We start from the raw sequence: 15,657 nt of genomic DNA on the forward strand, positions 1-15,657 counted from the left end.
GCTTTAAACAGCTATTTTTTAAAGCAATTAATGAGAAAAAATGTGTTTTACTGCTGTTCATCCCATCTCTAATGCTCTTCATTTCTTTGTGTAGATGAGAGTCCCTTGGACTGCAAGGAGATCCAACCAGTCCATTCTGAAGGAGATCAGCCCTGGGATTTCTTTGGAAGGAATGATGCTAAAGCTGAAACTCCAGTACTTTGGCCACCTCATGCGAAGAGTTGACTCATTGGAAAAGACTCTGATGCTGGGAGGGATTGGGGGCAGGAGGAGAAGGGGACGACAGAGGATGAGATGGCTGGAAGGCATCATTGACTTGATGGACATGAGTTTGAGTGAACTCTGGGAGTTGGTGATGGACAGGGAGGCCTGGCACGCTGCAATTCATGGGGTCGCAAAGAGTCGGACACGACTGAGCGACTGAACTGAAGTCTCTGTCTGATCTGAAGCAGCTCTCCTACCAGTACGTTCAATCACTCAGTTTTTGTTTGTTTGAAAAAGTCTTTTTGTTTTTTTTGAGTTTATTCTGAAGGCTATTTTGTCTGGATATAGAATTCTGGGTTGAAAGTCTCCTTTAGTACTAAAATGGCCACATCTCTGTCTTCTTATTTGCATGTCTTTTGAAAAGAAGCATGCTGTACTCAGTGCTTGGTCTCTGTTGAAAACTCCTTAAAAGGTATCATCTTGACATTCAGAAGATTGACATATAAAAGTCTGCTATATTTAAAATGCATAACCAACAAGGATCTACTACACAGCACAGGGAACTCTTGCTCAGTGTTATGTGGCAGGCTGAAGAGAGGGGAGCCTGGGGGAGAATGGATACACGTACATATACAGCTGAGTCCCCTCACTGTTCACCTGAAACTACCACAACATTGTTCATTGGCTACGATGTTGTTTTCAACATGTTCGATCCTTTGTGATCCCATGGACTGCAGCTCTCCAGGCCTCTCTGTCCCTTATCATCTCCTGGAGTTTGCCCAAGTTCATGTTCATTGCATCAGTAATGCCATCCAGCTATCTCATCTTTTGATGCCCTCTTTAGTTCTTTTTCACTTTCTGCCATTTCATTGGCTATACTCCAGTGTAAAATAAAACATAAAAATAAAAGTCATATAAGCTACAGTGAACTTTCCTTGTTCATACAACATTTGACCTCCCTGGATTTTCTGATTCCAAATTCAGTGTTGTTGTTTTCTCTTTAGACCAACTCATCTCTACTCTTGTGCTTTTTTCAAGATCTGTAAAATTCTTTTTGCTTTACAATTCTATGATTATTGACTGATGGAATATAAAAGTTAGGGCTTTTTTTTTTTTAACTGACATGGACTTTATTATTTTCTGTCCATATTTTGGATGTTTTCATTAGCAAAGTAAGCTGTACCAATTTTGAGACAATTATTGTGCACACATGGAGATAAGGAAAAGGATGAATAATTTCTTTTAACTGCTTTACCCCCCTGCGTGAACAAGAGGCTGAGATGAGTGAGTGCAGGGGGCACACAGAGTAGTATTTCCAGCTGCCTCACCACATATGATGCATGAAAAGGAAAACAGACTCACATTGGCATTTGGGAATTAATTCATGGCTACAGAGGAATGCAAGGTAGAGGAAACCCCAGCCCCCTACCCCTGCAGTTAATAAATTTGTGTGCAGATGAGAGAGAAGGCCAAGCTCTAAGGCCAAACCCACAAAAGCTGTTTCTGATTGTTACCAGGCTAATTTCTCCTCAGTTTCACGATCATGAAGCATTTTCTAACAACTCTATCTCATTATTCTCTTCTACGGGGACTCACTATGTGAAGGGGGCATGGACTGCCTTGCAGGTACAAGGGCAGTCAATATCTTTCATGATTCCATCTCCACTCGCTGCAGTGCTAGGGCCTGAGACTATTTAAGCTAAAGCAGATACTAGGTATGATGATGATAATTTTTTTAAAAGTTCTTTTCCATGGTAGCTCAGAGAGTAAAGAATCCGCCTGCAATGCAGGACACTTGGGTTTGATCCCTGAGTCAGGAAGATCCCCTGGAGAAGGGAATGGTAACCAACTCCAATACTGTTGCCTGGAAAATTCCATGGACAGAGGAGCCTGGAGGGCTACAGTCCATGGGGTCGCAAAGAGACAGGACTGAGAGGCTAACACTTTCACCTTCACAAAGATTCTATACCATGATCCTTTCAGTGGCTTTAGAATCGAAGTGATAAGCAGAAATATTGGGTTTGTCATTGATGCAACATTCCTCTAAAATGAAATACACAATTGGAGGTCAGGCATGTGGGTTGATACTGATTTTACTCTCTTAATTGACAGTATTGTCAATAACTAATGACCTAATTTGCATTGCAGAGGATCAGAATGGAGGGAATAGAGAAATAGCCTTTTTCAGTTCTGTATTTCATGAAAAGTATAAAACTGTTAGTGAAATATGTGACTTTTTTAGACTCTTGTTCTAACATACACAAACCCATTGCAAATGTTCCAATTCAATCAGACCAGTTATTAGATGTCATGAAAATAATGAAAGGAAAAAGATGAGCTGGTTTAAATCACAAATAATGAAAGGAAAAATATTAGCTGGCTTAAAATTCTTTTTCTTAACTAGTTTGTGTAACTAGAAGCAGACATGGTCTCTCCCTCTACCAGCTTTTTCAAAAGTCAGAATGTTCTGCATCTTCTATAGCTTCCCATTTTTTACATTCTGAGGAGCAGAAAAATCTATGCAATTTCAACTTTTTATTGGTCAAATAAAGACAGAAAAGTCATTTAGTAAAATATACACATTAATTAAAATATGAAGTTACGGATTAACTCTGAAATGATAATTGTGAGTTAACTGCTCCTTTGTCAGAAACTTTTTTTTTTTAAACCATCTTTATTGTGGAAATATACCATTAGATCATTGGAAGAATGTATTTGGCATGTCAAATAGATAGGTATTGCTTCAACTTCCTAGGAATTTTCTTTTACTTGGAGAAATATGGAAATGAGAATGTAAATTGTGGGCTTATGTGAGAGACAGGAAGACCAAAAGAAAAATAAAAGAAAAGATTAAAAATAAAAACAGGGCTAATAAGTATTCAGTACTCAAGTATAAAAAAACCTCCCAGTTAATTACCGGGAAAAAAAAAATTACTCAGTTTTTTACACCAGAATTATATTACGTTCATGCAATATTTTATGATTAACAGAAACCTTCTGGGATGTTATATTTGTCAAGAGGGAGGTTAAATCCTACTCAGAAATAAACATGAAATTAACAAGAAGCTCCACGCAAGCCAGTCCCAGTGCTCTGGCCTTCGAAAGAAAGGGTAAATTAGCAATGTTTTCTGTAGCTTCTAGCCTTGCAAATGGTTAAAAATATTTCTGAAGGAAAAACACCCAGCAGAAGCAACAGGGTCACCAGCCCGCGGCACTGTCTCGGCTTCCCCCCCCCTCCCCCAACCATCATGGCCGGCGCGTTTTCCCTGCTCTTTCACCTCCGCAAATGAGCACCCTGTTCTCCAACCCCCAGTACATCTGTTGTACAAGCTTCAGATCAGAGCGTGGAAGCAGGGGCTAGTGACACCCACTCTGGGGCACTTGCTGCTCCACCAACTGTCAGCGATCGTGTGCTGTGTTTTCTCCTCTCCCCGTCTCCCAGTTCATGAATTTCTGGAAGTTAGCTGACAGGTAAAGATAATGAAATTCACCCAAAAGTGAAATTCGCCAAAATTTACCTCCCACAGTGCATGCCGCTCTTTGCCATTCTTTAGAAATGAACAGAGAACCTAAAGAAAAATATCAAAATAGGAAAAGTGTATCATAGCACTAGAAAACCTGAAAATGGAACCCGTGGCCGCCTTACCAGTTCAGACTGAACATCAGACATCCATTCACTCATTCAACAGATACTTACAGGCTTGACTGTGCAGAGCTGATGTTTAAATAGATAGGTCTCAATAGAAATAATGAATATTAAAGTACAGTTGAATAGGCAGCAATAAATGACGAGTTTCATTATATTACCATATTGTACTTAAGGGCTGAAATCATGTTTTGTTTTTGCAGATTTGATCTTTTCCTTGCTCTCAATGATGAGTATTTCAGCATGTATAAGAAATAATGTCATACATCACTATCTGATGACATAGGGGCGAAAGGTGAAATGGGAATAGGAAAGAAAGGTCGTGTTTCTTAGACCATAGCACCTAAGTGGGATGAAGCACAGCACTGGATAGGCTGAGATGATGGGAGATTGTCGGCAGAAGGAAAGACACAGCCTTGGAGAAAGTAGACTTGCCCCTGTTTGTGAGGTCATTAACGTGGCCCATGTCAGGGAGAGATGAAGCCCCTAGGAGGTCCCTGGAGAAGCACTAGAGACTTCCTACCTCGTACTGGAGTGGATAGTGATCATGTATGGTTCATGACCTACTTGACTATTTTCATCCATTTTGATGATCTGCAGTAGAGTTGAGTTTGGACTGACCTGCATACGGAGCAGCAGAAATGGAAGAGAACTTAGGCCTTCTTGATATGCAATCTGTTTATTGTAAGTATGACACCCGGGGAAATGGGATAACTTGCCCATGGTCATAGAGCAGATGAGGAATAGCTGATATTTAGAATGCAGATTTCTCACAAACTAGTCTTTCTTTTCCAAAAGCCTCCTTCACAAGGGTCTTTGACTAAGTGACTCAACACCCCCTGCCAGTTTGGGATTAAGTTTGGCAAAAATGTAAGCATTTAGTTGTGTCATTTAAGAAATGTCTTGGAGTTCCAGTATATGTAGACCACCCTTTTGCTTATTCCTTAGCTTAGGTCACATCCGGAAGGGTGCTGGAGCTGCTTGTTCCTACTCGCTAGAGCGGACTGTTGAATTTCCAGCAGCTGTGCAAGTCAGATGATGTCATATCAGAAGCTTGATATCCGCCCACCCTGAGGGGAGGGTCTTCACCAGGGTCTACACCATGGCATCCATGCTGAGAAGCTGGTTGTCAAGCACTTGCCAGCGCATCACTGGTTACATCAGTTGCTGAATCTATAATTGGATAAAATACGTGCTACATTAATTTCAAACATTCACTCGATAGACCAGCTCTCTCCAGCAATAGCATAATAGTCTGAACATAATTACCACACTTAATAAATATTAAATAATATGAGCCATCATATTCTTTTCTCCCTGGGAGTCACTTCGAGCATCCTCTGACCTTCCCACTTGCATCATAAAAAGCTACAAGTTCAAGTCAGCATTATCTGGAAGTCGTGGTCTTTAAAAGCGTATGTGCCTACTCAGTTTCTCAATGCTATAAACTGCTAGAATTAGGATGTTTACAGTCATAAATCTTCATCTCAAAGCTAGTCCCTTGCCTTCCTGAAAATCTGAACCTACAGACCATGCCAGAGTTGAAACGAGTTCCTTAAGGGAAGGGAAGACCACTAACTGCTTCCCACACACACCTGCCCCAGTACCGGGCAATAAGCCACTCAAGACAGGTTCATGCCCTGTTTACACAGAAGGTCTAGTCTTACCTGCTTTCTTAAAATTGCTATGTGGTGTAATTTTTGGTTTATAATTATGTATGCTGAGTGATCTTGAATCACTACATCTGCTAAATCAGATGATCTGGTCTTTTTCATAGAAGGAACAATTTGAATTCACCATAAAATAGGAGTTCAAAGGCAAATAGTAGGTAGTGGTGGGTGGCTTTTTAAGTCTAAATGTTTTTTCCTATTTGATTTACTTAATTGAGCTAATGGGTTCTATGATCAGCTGAATAGTCCGGTAGCTAAAGTCATCATTAGCTATTTTCTTGGCTAACCCAATAATGACCCTTAAATTGTCTCCAGTATTTCCAATTACCTTTGAAAAACATGTGGAATGTCAGAAGCCCTAATAGGAAACATATATGATATGATGTTTATTGGAAATCTACTAGGAAAACTTGTCATTTTCACAAAGTCCTTTTAAGTATCAAGCGGAAATGGTGAAACAAATTATGAAACAAAAACAGATAAGGATCTGAAGAGAGGATTTTGTTTTTAGGAATACTGGAATCAGCGGGTACTGGAATGATTTAGAAATCCTTTAGCCCAATCATTTCATTTTATGGTTGAGAAAACGAAGGCTGGAGATGATAATTACCTTATAAAGATAACATAGCTAATGAGTGGCAGCAAAATTAGAGCCCATTTTTTTCCCCATTGAAAAGTATATTTTTTGTACATGTCTATTAAAAATATGCTTTGCTTAAGAGGCACTTAAACTTCAAATTCCAAGTGGTTTTAGCCTTTCTTTGTTCCCTTTCTGTCGCTCTTTCTCTCTCTCTCACTCTCCTCTTTCACATAAACATAAATTGTAATTCATTTGCAGGATCATTTTCAAAGCACTGAACTAGCTGCTGAGGATGAGATGGAGCGATGGAATATCAGCATGACGGAAACTCAGTTCCTACCCTCACTTTGCAGCCTGGTGAGGATGGTGTGTTGTCTGACAGATGGTGTAAGGTAGTAAACAAGAAGAATTAGGAGTTGGAGCAAAATTGCTGAGTGTGGGTTGAGTATGAAAGTAACTTTAGGTTCTAAGGTGGATCATTAGTGTTGTGACATAAACTGAAATCTCACATGTAGGCAATTCCTCATTGGAATAGGCAGTTCAGGCTCCCATCTTGGGGTTTTGTAATTTTTTTCTTGGTGTAGTAAAATTCAGGGAAAATTATTTTTGTCAAGCAAATTCACAAGAGAATAACTGACTGCACCTAACCTTATCTTGTTAAATCACAGTGTGGAAAATCACTGCCACAGGGTCTGGAATACCTGTCAGCGGGCCATCACACTCTCTACCCTGCAGCAAAATCTGTGAGCTGCTCGGAGCACTGCATATGTGTTATTTATCTTCGGATGCCCAGCACCGAGTGTGATATTTGTCACAGTGATGGTGCTCAAGAAATGTATAGTGGATGAACGAATAAATGAGCTAACTACCAGAAGGCTGCTTGTTAAGCATGCTGCTGCTGCTGCTAAGTCGCTTCAGTCGTGTCCGACTCTGTGCGACCCCATAGACGGCAGCCCACCAGGCTCCCCCGTCCATGGGATTCTCCAGGCAAGAATTCGAGTGGGTTGCCATTTCTTTCTCCAGTGCATGAAAGTGAAAAGTGAAAGTGAAGTCGCTCAGTCTGTCCGACTCTTAGCGACCCCATGGACTGCAGCCTACCAGGCTCCTCCATCCTTTGGATTTTCTAGGCAAGAGTACTAGAGTGGGGTGCCATCGCCTTCTCCGTTGTTAAGCATAAATCCAGCAAAAAGAGTTGGATGGTTCTAAGAAAGGGGGTCAGCTCACAATTATAAGTGTACAAAGAGACTGTGAAGGATCTTCACTACACCATCTGCATCCAGTCATCTCAGAGACAATTATCAGATCTCTGACTCGATATTCTGAACCATGATGTATGATTCCCCCACTCTCAGAGAGAGTGCAGTGCTCCCTTTTAGGCTCCTAGAGACAGAACTGGAGGTCTTTTTCTGGTCTGTGTCTGGTCATGAGGCCCACTTCTAGATCTCAGGCTGCATTGGGTTTAGGTCAGAGAACATGACAAAGGATGGACAAAATAGTGAACTCTCCACTAGTTCAGTGATACTTCAATTTTAGATGTATTTTCCAATCTGTCAGCTGCTAAATGGCAACCCATTCCTGTATTCTTGCCCAGGAAATCCTATGGACAGAGGAGCCTGGTGGGCTACAGTCCATGGGGTTGCAAAGAATTGGACACAACTTAGCAACTAAACAACGACAAATTGACTTTTCAGAGTCTTCAAACAGCTACTCTGTGCATCCTGCCACATTCCACATGCCACATGGAATCTTTGTTCTCTGACCAGGGATCAAAACCTTTCCCCCTGCATTGGAAGTGCAGAGTTTTAACCACTGGACCACCAGGGAAGTCCCCAGACTTCCTAATTTGTTTACATTTTGTCCCATCTGCTACATTATTTTCTCTCTTTTCTTCTCTCTCTCTAGATAGATAGTTTTCTTTCCTGAATCATTAAAAACTAAGTTAACATTATGTTTGTTTTATAACTACTTCATTATGTTTCCTACAAATGGAGACCATTCTATACAACCGTAGTACAATTATCAGAGTCAAGTAATTTAATATTGATATAATACCATTGTCTATTCCAGTCCATATTCAAATATTTGATTCAAGATTATGCGTTTCATGTATTTTTTGTGTGTCTCTTTAATATCTTTCATTGGTGACAGCTCCTTGGTCCTTTCTTTGTTGCCCTTGACTGTCACCATTTGAACAAGGCAAGTCCATTATTTTGAACATCCTCCAATGTGGGTTTACTGATATTTCCTCATGCTTGGATTCTGCTTGTGAATTCTTGGCAGGAATACCACAAAGTAATGTTCTGTCCTTCTCAAGGAACCATATCAGGAATCTCTTGATGTCAGTTTTTCCAAATACTGTTTTTTATTTAACTCGATTATGGTTGCATCCACCAGCCTTACCCATGCAAAACTAATAGAGCCTCTGCCCAAGAACAAGTTTAGGGAAATGAGAAGCTGCTTACTCTTGCTAAAGTTCTTTCTCTTGCTTTGTTTAGGTTGGTGATTGTTTTGACCTAACATCTAGGGAATGCATTATTTGCATTCTGCCTGCAATCAAAACAAGCCTGGGTTATTCTTTTGCTGCTTGCTTGCTATTCTGGGCTGAGAGCTGTGTCAATGCCTGGGTGGCAGTGGGCCTCTCCCAGCCACCGTCTGGGCAACCACCATTATTGTGCATGCCTGTGGTACCCAAATGAATGGAGGTTGACCAGCTCTGTGGGTGGGAAGGAAAAGATTCGCAAGACGACAAGGCCCTAATTTTCATGGGAAAAATGTCTATCCTAAGCCTTACTTCTGGTTCTTGAAATAGTCTACAAAAAAAGTGCTTTTTGAAAATGAATTTCAGCCAATGAGCCATTCAAGAGAGTCCAGTTCCTGAAAGCCCTGGCAAACCCCCATCCTCTCCATTTCCATAGCTCTGCAGTGTGTGATATCACACAAGTTGTAGATGAGTTGAGACAAGTCATCAATATTTCATTCCTATATTTATAACTCCACTGAAATGCAAGTCTGACAAAGCAAATGCCCATTAAGGAAAAATAAAAAAAAAGAGAAAGACATTTGCACCAGGGTGTTTCCTGGATATATTCACACTGATGAATCGAGGCCATATCCTCAAAGAGTTTGTTATATTCAGGTCGGTCCTGGTGAATATTTCCATCTCACTGCAAACTCAGCCATTATCGCCCAACTTTCAAAGTTACTGGAGGGAGACGAGGAAGCAAATACAGACCTGAGCCCCTGCCAGGTGAAGAACTGTGGTCTCCACTTTCTTTGGTCCAGCATTTTAAGGCATTTAGAGGATAAATTATGGATTCATCCTTCATCGTGATTCATTAGTCTCAATGTTTTGATGCACCCTTTTCAGAGACTTGAGTGCTCCAACTCAGGGCCATGAGAGTAAGCTTACATTCCTGGAATTTTTAGGTTTCTGTCTCCATAGAATCCAGATATTCCGCCCGCCCCCCCCCCCCTGCAAATTATGCATTTGACAAGTGGAGTGGAGAATCACCCTGGGCTACAGAGAAAATTCGGCAGTTCTTGTTCCTCTAGTGGCCAGAAGTTCCTCAGGATAATAGAAAAAGTCTATGCAGACAAAACCATGGGGGTATATATATATTTTGAGTTAGTGCTTTCATTTTCTTTGAGCAGATACCCAGGAGTGTAATTACTAGATTATGCAGTGGTTCTGTTTTGGTTTTTTTTTTTGAGGAAACAGCATAATGTTCTCTAGAGTGGCTGTACCAATTCCTTCCAACAGTAAACGAAGCTTCCCTTTTCTCCACATCGTCACAAACACTAGTTATTTCCTGTCTTTTTGATAATAGCCATTCTGATGGGTGTGAGGTAATACTTTATGGGACTTTGAGTTGCATTTTCCTGATGTTTAGTGATGCTGAGCATCATTTCACAGATCAGATAGTCATCAGTATGTCGTCTTTGGAAAAGCGGGTGGTATGTTAGATACTCTACCCATTTTTATTAGAATTTTTTGGTCTGTTGTTACTGAGTTGCATATTTTGGATATTAGCTCTTCATCAAATATATGATTTGCAAGTATTTTCTCCCTCTTTCAGTAGGTTGCCTTTTCATTTTGTCGATGATTTCCTTTGCTGTGCAAAAGCTTCTTAGTTTGATGGAGTACCACTTATTTATTTTTTCTTTCTTTGCTTTTGTTTTGATATCAAATCCAAAAAATCATCGCTGAACCAATGTCAAGCCATTTACTGCCTGTTTTCATCTAAGAGTTCTGTGGTTTCAGGTCTTCTATTCAAGTCTTTTATCTATTTTGAGTAAGTTTTTCTGTGTGGTGTAAGACTGTGGTCCAGTTTCTTTTGTAGGTAGCTGTTCAGTTTTCCCAGCACCATTTATTGAAGAAACTGTCCTTTCCCCACTGTATACTCTAGGCTGCTTTGTCATAAATTAATAAACACATGTATGGGCTTATTTCTGAGCTCTCCACTCTGTTCCATTAATCTACCTGTCTATTTCTATGCCAACACTATACTGTTTTGATTACTATGGCTTTGTAACATCATTTGGAATCAAGAAGCATGATGATGCCAGCTTTGTTCTTCTTTCTCAAGATTGCTTTGGCTGTTTAAGATCTTTTATGGTGCCAAACAAAATTTAGGATTGTTTATTCTATTTCTGTGAAAAATTAAAAGTTTCTTGGGAGCTAGACATATTTTGTGTATTTTTTAGTTATTATTTCTTACCAGGTCTCATAGTAATCTCTCTCACATGGTGGATACACAATAAATATTCATTGGTAGATTAATGGAGACCTATCACCTTGCCCCCAAGGTACCCTCTCCTTTACGAGAGGAGACAAATGTAGCATGGGTTGAATATTAGGTTGCCTCTTTATAGCTAATGGAATGTCCCTGAGAAATAGCACACTAAGTGAAGGATGTGGCCCTTACCTTTGGTAACCTGCAGACTCACACTGCCACAGCCAGGGCTGAAGAGGACATCACTTCCTCTGCATATTGGCTTCCCTGTTTGCATGAGGAAAATGCAAAAGCTTGTGTTCATGATGACGAACTCACCCTTTCCCTCTTGAAACACAAAACCATTTCCCACTTACCTGTGGGCCATCTCAGAGATCCATCCATCAGGGCTGAGACACCCTATTAAGCCATCCAGGCTGTCCTGAGGAGGGGCTGGCTGGTCCCCACTGTGCATTTTCCAGACCTTCATCCTTTCCACTCTAAGCCCTTCACACTGAATTTACAAATGGGTTTTAAACTGGATCACCTCAAGATGAATTTCTGTGCTCAGTCAGATGCTAGCAGTGTGTTATTTGGTTTGTGGAAAATGGGAGTTTAGTGAGGTTAATTTCTCCCTCCTCCCCACCTTAGGCTAATTATTGAAGAAACTGTTTGCAGACCTGGAACTTCTCATAATTCATCCTGCCTTCTGTTTCTTTAGAGTCGGGGCTCATAAATCTCTGTTTGTGATGACATAATCGGTTACGAGAGGAATGAGGTGGTACTGCCAGCCAAGAATTACAGCTACAGACAGACTCTAAGCAAACCAAAAGAGACTCATCCGGAGAGATACTCCCCCGCCCTTTTCTTCCCTGACTTGCAAGAGTTGATTTGTTGAAACACTCTCGTGAACAAGGGGAGCCACAACATATTAAACTAACAGAATTTGATGCCTATTTGAAACACAGACTCCCAAAACCTGATGAAGAGAACAGCAAATAAACATACCCTAAGTGGAACCAGTCGCTTCAGAATTTATTGTCTACTAGCAAATACAACATTAAAAAATACCAAATCAACATCTTTCTCTTTAGAGATCACTTAGTTTTGAAATATAGTCAAATAGAATGTAATCTTCTATTTTTAATTTCTGTTTCCCTCCTCTCTTTATAGTGTCTGATTTTACATCTCTTCTGACAAATGTATATATTATGCATTCAAAAAAATTATATAAAGAAAATGAGAACCATGGTGCATTAGAACTCTAAGAACATTTAAAAGATTTAGTCCAACTCCTAATTTTAGAGATGAAGATGCATGTCTGAGAACTATTTACTGAAAGCAGGGTTAGTGTCATAGATGGTGTGGGGCCTTGGTTCCTACCCTCAGCCCAACATTTTGGGGGCTCCACTGCCCATTAGTGAGATGTCAGATGGACACACATTTCCATTCATCTTGGCACAATGCCATTAGTGGTTATGATAATTCTATTATTAGGAAAAATAACTAACATAAATATTCTTATTTCAAACTCAAAAGATGGAAATGAAACAGACGTATTGAAGTTCATTGCATAGAACACCGAAATCATTCTATCAGCCCTACCCTCATATATATATATATATATATATTTTTTTTTTTTTGCCACACTGCGCAGGTTGTAAGATCTTAGTGTCCCAACCAGGGATTGAGCACATGTTCTCAGCAGCAGAAGCACGTAATCCTAAGCACTGGACCATCAGGGAATTCCTTGTCTTCATCTGTAAAGTGACTGGGTTGAGTAGCCGATCCTTGCATTCTTCTGCAACTGAAATACTCGAGAATTCTAAACCTTGCTGAATATTCTCTGTGAGGTTTGCCTTTTTCCTCTCCTGAAATATAACAGTCCTAAACCTTCAATTTCCTCAAATGCAAAGCAGAGCTAATTATATTTACCAGGGCAGTGGTGACAGTAAACAAGATGATACACATAAAGCACATTTAATTCCTTGAATGGAAAGCAATGAACAGTAAACCACTTAGAGCTGCTCAAAAATAGCAGTAACTGTAGAATATAATCATCTCTGGATGAAGCATGTATGGATTATTATTTGTTTGGTGGATTATTTTTAGCAAATGTTCCATTTCAGGTTGACTCCCCTGCCACTCAGGATGTATCAGGACTAGTCAGGATGAACTCAAGGAAACACTAGTCACTTTTAATATTTAATAAAACCATCTATTATTAGAAAGAGAATTTGCTGTTGCTTTGAAAATATAAATTCCAATGCACTCCAGAACTAGGGTTTAATGGCATTTTGCTTGCCATTTGAGACTATTTATATATGTTTCCTCCATTAGGAGAGCTATGTGAGGGCCAATTATAATGCCTTTTATAAATTTAGAACATGTTTTTCATGTATTATAATTATATTCTCCTTTATCATCTCACTTGCAAGGGTATCTGCCAAGATACTTAAAACTGATTCATGCTCTTAAATGAACCTGCCGTGGCTTGATCTTGGTATCCATTGCATAGACAGGACTGCTGCCTTTGTGGACGTGGCTTGAGCAGAGTAATCTGAAACTGACTCAACATAGCCCTGAGTCAGCTGATTATTTGTTTCAAATGTGCAAATCCTTCTGCATATAGCTAATGGCAAAGAGTAAAGTCTTGCCTTGGGAAGGAACATACAAAGCCATTGGCGTGACTTTGCTGTCGGGAATTCCTTTTAAGAAACAAAGGGGAGTACACCTGAAACTAACATAGCATTATACATCAACTGTACTCCAATAAAATGAAAATTTTTAAGGTTACACACAGCATGATTCTATTTATATGTTATTTTTGAAATAACGAAATTACAGAAATGGATAACACATCAGTGGTTGTCAGAAGTTAAGGAGTGAACTGAACAAAGAGAAATGCGAGTGTGGCTGTCAAAGGGCAACATGAGGGATCTTTGGTGATGAATCTGCTCTGTGCCTTGACTGTATCAATGTCAATATTGTGGTTGTGACGCTGTACTATAGTTCTGAAAGATGTTGTCATTGGGGGAAATTGGTAAAAGGCACATGAATTGTCCCCTGCATTATTTCTTACAGGTTCATGTGAATCTCTTAAGTATCTCCAAAAAATGCCAAAAATAAAAAATAAAGAAAAGAAACAGAGGGGAAAGAGAGGGTGGGCGTGAATTTTTGTCCATGTGCACAATTTTTGTTCAGCCACTAACTTGTATCCGACTCTTTGCAATCCCATGGACTGCAGCACTTCAGGCTTCTCTGTCCTTCACTGTCTCCTGGAGTTTGCTCAGATTCATATCAATTAAATTGGTGATGATGTCTAACCATCTCATCCTCTGTGGCTCAGACAGTGTAAGCAAGAGCCTGTAAGTAACAGTATCTCCACATTATTTCTCTTGCTTATCAATACTTGCCCACCCTGAGGGAGTTAAGACAATATTGTGTAAAGAGTGGAAGTTTAAAAGAAGACTTAATGAACAAATTAAAATATTATTGAAGCAATTCCCCACTTGACTCTTTAAAGGGGACATAAACAAACTGACACCTTTTTGAAAGGGGACAAGCAGACTGAAAGAATTTGTGTTGTCTGAGGAATAGTTGTGAAAATGGGGCCGCAAGTATAACAAAAGTTTGTACATGGCGATGACGGATCCAGTGGGGACATGCTGTTGTTTAGTTGCTCAGTCAAGCCCAACTCTTTGCGACCCCATGGACTGTAGCCCTTCAGGCTCCTCTGTCCATGGGACTTCCCAGCAAGAATACTGGAATGCATTGCCATTTCCTTTCCCAGGGGATCTTCCCAACCCATGGATCAAACCTGTGTCTCCTGCATTGTCGGAAGGGTCCTTTATCACTGAGCCACCAGGGACATGTTAGGGGTCTTCAAATATGTGAAGTGTTTTCAGGTGGGAAGAATGACTTTAATTCTTCTATTTGGCTCCTACAGCTATAGAAGGGCAGATGTTTGCTTATTATGAGGACATGTTTTCTAAGGACCAGGAGATAGGGGAGATTCTGTGACCATGAGCTCCCAGAATCAGAGGATTTGGGGCCCAGTGTGGGTGAACACAGATGACCCTCAAGGGTACTTCCATCTCAGAGACACTATAATTTTAACAGAGTGGCTTTGGCTAAATGACTGTTTAGCTCTCTTGTTTGTTCACCTGTAAAATGAAAGATTGTCTCAATCACTAGCTCAGTGATTGTCACTCATTTTTTTTTTCAGAATGGTATTGAATCTTCTATTTTCCCCTAAAAGGAAATCTTGCTTAGAACTCCAATGTGAAAAAAGTAGAGGGAAGTTTTCGTCTTTGGAAAAGGGGACTGAAAATCTGGATGTCTGGCCCTCGGCCTTCCCATCTCCTCCACCTCTACCTCCTCTTGGGCAGCCACTGCGCACCTCTGAGCAATCTGGACACTAGGTTGAAAACCACAAGATTAAGTGCTTTCTAATATTCCCAGAACTGCTACAATTTTATGATCATCATATAATTCTACAACTACTCCTTAACTAGATTAATAAACACTAAAATTTATTTTTCAAACTGCTTCAGGCTTGAGGCTTAGAGAAGGGAAACTGTGCAGCGAGTGGTTAAAAAGATCTACTCCGGGGTCAGAAGAGTTTGAGTCCAAATCTCAGCTGTGTATCTCATTCGTTCTGTGACAGTGGGTACATTGCTTTGCCTCTCCAAGACTCAGGTGGTGAATATAGACAAAAGACCCCTTGATGGAATTTTGGAGAGGATTAAAAGAATTGTTTCTGAAAAGCTCATGTTATGTTTGAAATATGAAATAAATGTTCAAGTAGGTGGCTGCTAAGTTAATAAAAAGACCAGATTAGAC

At 40.1% G+C, this 15,657-nt stretch overlaps 1 long non-coding RNA gene across 1 annotated transcript; it reads left to right on the plus strand.

The window, feature by feature from the left end:
* Positions 1 to 4,369: 4,369 nt before the first annotated feature.
* Positions 4,370 to 11,817, plus strand: LOC139186380 (uncharacterized). Its single transcript, XR_011569922.1, has 3 exons — positions 4,370 to 4,534; positions 6,359 to 6,457; positions 11,534 to 11,817. It is a non-coding gene; the product is annotated as an uncharacterized lncRNA (long non-coding RNA).
* Positions 11,818 to 15,657: the final 3,840 nt, after the last annotated feature.

This window comes from Bos indicus, chromosome 13 (genome assembly GCF_029378745.1).
Source record: "Bos indicus isolate NIAB-ARS_2022 breed Sahiwal x Tharparkar chromosome 13, NIAB-ARS_B.indTharparkar_mat_pri_1.0, whole genome shotgun sequence".
Taxonomy (NCBI): domain Eukaryota; kingdom Metazoa; phylum Chordata; class Mammalia; order Artiodactyla; family Bovidae; genus Bos; species Bos indicus.